The following is a 6,705-nucleotide window of genomic DNA, read 5'->3' on the forward strand; positions in this document are numbered from 1 at the left end:
TCCAGACGCACTTCTGGAAAGCCTATATGTGAAAAATTGAGAAAATACTAAATTTTGCCTTTTAAAATTGAATTAAGTTGACTTTGGTCAATATTTTGGGTAAACAGACCCAGACCCATAATTTGACAGTCCCGGAAGGTCCGTAGAAAAATATGAGAATTGGACGTATGTCCGAAATTGAATTCCGAAGTCCCTAGCCCGAGAAATAAATTTTTGAAGAAAATTGTTTAGCTGAAAAATATAAGAAGTTTGGAAAATTGAATAATGTTTGAATATGATGGTATCGGCAATGTATGTTGGTTCCGGAGTCCGGTACAGGTCTAAAATAATGTTAAAGTCTAATCTGTAAAATTTGGTAGGAAACAGACTTGATTTGATATAAATTGGACCCTCGGTTGTGAAAATAGTAACTTTAAGTGTTCTTGAGAATTTTATTAATTTTGAGGCTAAATTCATAATTGTTGATGTTATGTTGATGATTTGACAACACGAGCAAGTACGTATAATATTTTTGGACTTGCGTGCATGTTTGGTTCGGAGCCCCGAGGGTTCGGGTGAGTTTTGGATAGACCGTGGATTATTTTGAACTTAGGAAAAATTGCAGGTGAGTTGCAGGTCTGCAGGCTTCACAAATGCGAGCTCACATTTGCGATGACTGAGCAGGGAGGGGACCTTCGCATTTGCGAAGCTCTATGTCGCAAAAACGACTCCAGCAGTAATCGCAATTGCGAACGATGGTTCGCATTTGCGAAGTAAGCAGGCCAGGGCAACCTTCGCAATTGCGAAGCCTTGGCCGCATTTGCGAGTTCGCATTTGCAAACCTGGCATCGCAAATGCGATAACTGTGCCAGGGTAAATTCTAGCTTAGACGGGATTTTCTTCGTTTTATAAACTCTTTCAAACCCTAAGCTCTCTTGGGCGATTTTTCAAAGAAAGGTTCTTCCCCAAATCATAGGTAAACAACTTTTAACTCATTTCTTTCAATCTACTTCATCATTTTACAAGATTTCATCACAAAATTTAGGGATTTTCATGGGAATTTGGGTGTTTTTGGGTGAAATTTGGGAATTTAGACCTCAATTGAGGCTGGATTCCAAAACCAATTACATATCCGGGCTCGGGGGTAAATGTGTAATCGGGTTTTGATCTAAACTTCGGATTTTAACCAAGTGGGCCCGGGGTCGATTTTTGGGGAAAGCGTTGGGAAAACTATAATTAAGCATTGGGTGTGAGTTCTTTAACATTTATTGATGTTAATAAACTAATTATGACTAGATACAAGTGAATTGGAGGTGAATTCTAGAGGGAAAGTGATAATTGAGGCTTGATTTGTGGCCGTGGAATCGAGGTAAATGTTTGGTCTAACCTTAGCTTGAGGGAATAAGTGTTGTGCCTTAATTGCTATGTGCTAGTGTTGTGTACGACGTATAGGTGTGGTGACGAGTATCTATACGTTGGTGTCAAGCATGCCCGTGAGTCTTAAATTGTGTTCGTTGTGATTGTTCTTAAGTACTATTAATGCCTAAATTGGTTATTTTCCATGTTGAGTATAAGACTTATGATCATTTTCTTGGTATTTGTCCATTGTTGAGTATTAACTCCAATTGAGGTTCATTTTGTGAAGTTAATTGTTGGAATAAGATTGGTTATAGTTGATTCCCTTGCCCGAACGTATTTATTATTGATATTGTTGATTCCCTTGCCGGGATGTATTTATTCTTATTTATTGATTCCCTTGTCAGGATGTTGTTGTTAACACTGTTTGGGTGAGGAAGAGTGATAAAGCACGAAGGGTGATGTCGTGCACATTCATACTTTTGCATTTGGTGAGGAAAGAGTGATAAATCACGAAGGGTGATGCCGTGCACATTTACATTGATGTTGATGCATATGGCGAGGAAGAGAGATAAAGCACGAAGAGTGATGCCGTGCACATTTCTAATATTCATATGGTGAGGAAGAGCGATAAAGCACGAAGGGTGATGCCGTGCACATTTTCTTTATTGATTGCATAGTGAGGATTTAGAGTAAAAGCACAAAGGGTGATGCCGTGCATTCATTGCCTACTTGTTGCGATTTCATGTTGCTATTTTTTCAAGCGCCTTAATTGTTTCATTCCGTTATTTCCGTATTTTCTATGTTGTTATCCCCTATAGCATGTTGCCTCTTCCCGTTAATCTCTATTTAGCTTCTATTACTGTTTTTCTATTAAATATTGTTTAACTGCAGACTATGTTGTTTGTTATCACTTAGCCTTGTCACTACTTCGTCGTGGTTAGGCTCGACACTTACTCAGTACATGGGGTCGATTGTACTGATACTACACTCTGCACTCTTTTGTGCAGATTTCGGTATTGGAGCATATGGACCATAGTTAGAGGTTGCTGCCTTCAGTCCAACGGAGACCGGAGGTAGTCCTGCAGGCGTCCGCTAGCCTTGGCGTCCCCTTTCTATCTTGTTTCTTTCTGTTCTTATCAATTTCAGAGACAGACATGTATTTTCTTTGTTCAAACCCCTATTTATAGTATTCGTAGATAGTCCATGAGATTGTGACACTAGTTCTGGGTGGATTATTGTTATGGATTTCGTATTGGTATTAGTTAAACTGTTAAATTCTGTTCTTCCGCATTTCTAATTCCACTGTTTACTTGGATTAACTTGATAAATTGTTAAAGATAAAGGTAAAAAAATAATATTCAATAACGTTAGCTTGCCTAGCGGGTTCAATGTTAGGCGCCATCACGGTCCTGACGGTGGGTAATTCGGGTCGTGACAAGTTCGTATTAGAGCTCTAGGTTGCTTAGGTCTCGCAACTCACAGACAAGTTTAGTATTGTCTGAAGGATCGGTACGGAGACATTTGTGCTTATCCCCTAGAGGCTACAGAGTTAGGAACAATTTCACTTCTATTCATCTCTGTCGTGCGGTTTGGTTTCTCAATGCTAATTGAACTTCTACTATGTTTTTTCGCAGATGGTGAGAACACGTACCGCTTCAGCAGCCGATCAACAGTGTGAGCCCCCAACAACAGCTCCTACGAGGGGCAGAGGACGAGGCCGAGGCCATGCTAGGGGCCGAGGTAGGGGCGGAGCTCATCCCAGAGCAACAACACCAGCGGCGGAGCCTCAGGTAGAGTTTGATGATGAGGTTCCCGCCCAGATAGTTCCAACGGGCCTAGCTTAGGTCCCAGAGGGGTTCATTGCTACCCCGATACTCCATGATGCTCTGGTCTGTCTAGTGGGCCTTATGGAGAGTGTCACTCAAGCAGGCTTACTTCCTGTAGCACCAGCCATCTCTCAGGTTGGGGGAGGATCACAGACTCTCACTACCCACACTCCGGAGCAGATGGCTCCCCAATTTCAAACTCCAGCAGCTCAGCCAGTGGGAGTAGTTCAGCCGGGTGTAGTAGCTTAGACCGATAATGGAGTAGCTATGTCTGCCGATGCTTTGTAGAGGTTGGACAGGTTCACCAAGCTCTTCACTACTACCTATGGCGGTACATCATCAGAGGATACCCAGGATTACTTAGACAACTGTCATGAGATTCTTCGGAATATGGGGATAGTGGAGAACAATGGGGTCGACTTTGCTGCTTTCCGTCTGTAAGGTTCCGCCAAGAAATGGTGGAGAGATTATTGTTTGGCCAGACCAACTGGATCACCAGCTCTCACTTGGGACCAGTTCTCGCAGCTATTTCTCGAGAAGTTTCTTCCCGTCACTCAAAGAGAGGAGTACCGCAGGCGGTTCGAGTATCTGCAGCAGGGTTCTATGACTGTCAGCCAGTACGAGACGAGGTTTATTGATTTGGCTCATCATGCTCTTCTGATACTCCCCACAGAGAGAGAGGGTGAAGAGGTTTATTGAGGGACTCGCTCAGCCTATTAGATTGCACATGGCTAAGGAGACAGGTAGAGAGATTTCTTTCCAAGATGCGGCCAATGTGGCCAAGTGGGTTGAGATGGTTCTAGCTCAGGGGAGCGGTCAGGGGTCTGACAAGAGGCCTTGCTATTCTGGCAAATTCAGTGGTGCCTCCTCTTGAGGCAGGGATTCATTTGGTAGAGTCCATCATCCCATGCCATTTCTGTCAGCTCTTCAGGCTTCTCACGATGCTCCAAGTGGCCATGGTTCTCAAATGCAGTATTCTGATCAGTTGCCCTATAGTGCACCACCAGCTCCTATCAGTGCACCTTTGCTCTAGAGTTTTCAGGGTAGTTATTCAGGTCATCAGGGTCAGTTTTAGGGTCAGCAGCTGAAGTCTTGCTATACCTGTGATGATACGAGGCACATTGCTAGGTTTTGCCCTCGAGCCTCGAGCAGTTCTCAACACAAGGGTTCTCGTGCTATAGTTCCAGCATGGGGTGTTCCACCACCTGCTCATCCAGCTAGAGGTAGGGGCCGAGGTGTTAGAGGTGGAGGTCAGGCCATTAGAGGTGGAGGCTAGGTAGCTAGAGGTGGAGGCCAGCCAGCAGGAGGCCATCCTGGGGATGTAGTTCAGAGTGGTGGGGCCCAGCCCCGATGTTTTGCTATTCTAGCCATACCTAAAGCTGAGGCCTCCAATGCGGTTATCACAGGTACGATTTCAGCTTGCAGTAGAGATGCCCCAGTTCTATTTGATCCTGGGTCCACATATTCTTATATATCATCTTATTTTGCCCCTTATCTGGTTGTGCCTCGTGATTCTTTGAGTGCTCCTGTATATGTGTCTACACCAGTGGGTGATTCTATTGTGGTAGATCATATTTATCGTGTTTGCGTGGTCATTATTGGGGGTCTTAAGACCCGTGCAGATCTCCTACTTCTCGACATGGTGGATTTCGATGTCATTTTGGGGATGGATTGGTTATCCCCTTATCATGCTATATTGAACTGTCATTCTAAGACCGTGACTTTAGCATTGCAGGGGTTGCTTCGTTTGGAGTGGAGATGGACTCCTGGGCATTCTACTAATAGGGTTATCTCATATATGAAGGCTCAGCGTATGGTTGATAAGGGATGTTTGGCCTATTTGGCGTATGTTTGTAATTCTGGTGCTAAGGTCCCTTCTATGGATTTTGTGCCCGATGTTCGTGAATTTCCAGAGGTATTTCCTTCAGACCTGCCGGGTATGCCACCCGATAGGGATATTGACTTTTGCATTGACTTGGATCTGAGCATTTAGCCTATTTCTATTCTGCCATATCGTATGGCCCTGCCAGAGTTGAAAGAATTAAAAAAACAGTTGCAAGACTTGCTAGATAAAGGCTTTATTAGACCGAGTGTCTTGCATTGGGGTGCACCGGTGTTATTTGTTAAGAAGAAGGATGGATCGATAAAGATGTGCACAGATTATCGGCAGTTGAACAAAGTCACCATCAAGAACAAGTATCCTTTGCCGAGGATTGATGATTTTTTGATCAGCTTCAGGATGCCAAGGTGTTTTCAAAGATTGATTTGAGATCTGGCTACCATCAGTTGAGGATCAGGGCATCTGATGTCCCTAAGACATCTTTCCTCACTCGGTACGGGCATTATGAATTCTTAGTGATGTCGTTCGGGTTGACCAATGCCCCAACATCTTTCATGGATTTGATGAACCGAGTGTTCAAGCCTTATTTGAATTCCTTCGTGATTATCTTCATTGATGATATTTTGATCTATTCCCGCAGCCGGGAGGAGCATGAGCAACATCTTCGAGTCATTCTTCAGACTTTGAGGAATAGTCAGTTATATGCTAAGTTTTCAAAATGTGAGTTTTGGTTGAGTCTAGTAGCATTCCTGGGTCACGTTGTATCAGCATAGGGTATTCAGGTGGATCCTAATAAGATTGTGGTAGTCAAGGACTGGCCTAGACCCACATCAGCTACAGAGATCAGGAGTTTCTTGGGCTTGGTAGTTTATTACCATCGGTTTGTGGAGGGGTTTTCATCTATTGCAGCCCCGATGACCTAGTTGACCCAGAAGGGTGCCTAGTTCAGGTGGTCGGACGAGTGTGAGGCGAGCTTTCAGAAGCTCAAGATAGCTTTGACTACGGTGCTGGTGTTGGTTTTGCCCACAGGTTCAGGGCCATATATAGTATATTATGATGCATATCGTATTGGGATTGGTGCGGTGTTGATGCAGAATGGCAAGGTTATTGCATATGCTTCGCGACAGTTGAAGATTCACGAGAAGAATTATCTAGTTCATGATTTAAAGCTAGCAGCCATTGTTCACGCGATGAAGATTTGGAGGCATTATTTATATGGCATGTCATGTGAGGTGTTCACGGATCACAAGGGTTTGCAATACTTATTCAAGTAGAAGGAGCTAATTTGAGGCAGAGGAGGTGGTTGAAGCTGTTTAAAGACTATGATATCACCATCTTGTATCATCCGGGGAAGTCCAATATGGTGGCCGATGCTTTGAGTAGAAAGTCAGCCAGTATGGGCAGCCTTGCATATATTCCGATCGGTGAGAGGCCGCTCGCTTTGGAAGATCAGGCCTTAGCCAATCAGTTTGTGAGGTTGGATGTTTCTGAGCCCAGCCATGTTCTAGCTTGCACAATCGCTCGTTCTTCATTACTTGAGCGTATCCGAGATCGGTAGTATGATGATCTTTATTTTCTTGTCCTTAGAGACACAGTGCAGCTCAGAGGTGCCAAACAGGTTACAATCGGAGATAATGGAGTTTTGAGGATGCAGGGTCATGTTTGTATGCCTAATGCAGATGGACATCGCGAGTTGATTCT

Source organism: Nicotiana sylvestris, chromosome 3 (assembly GCF_000393655.2).
Source record: "Nicotiana sylvestris chromosome 3, ASM39365v2, whole genome shotgun sequence".
NCBI lineage: Eukaryota > Viridiplantae > Streptophyta > Magnoliopsida > Solanales > Solanaceae > Nicotiana > Nicotiana sylvestris.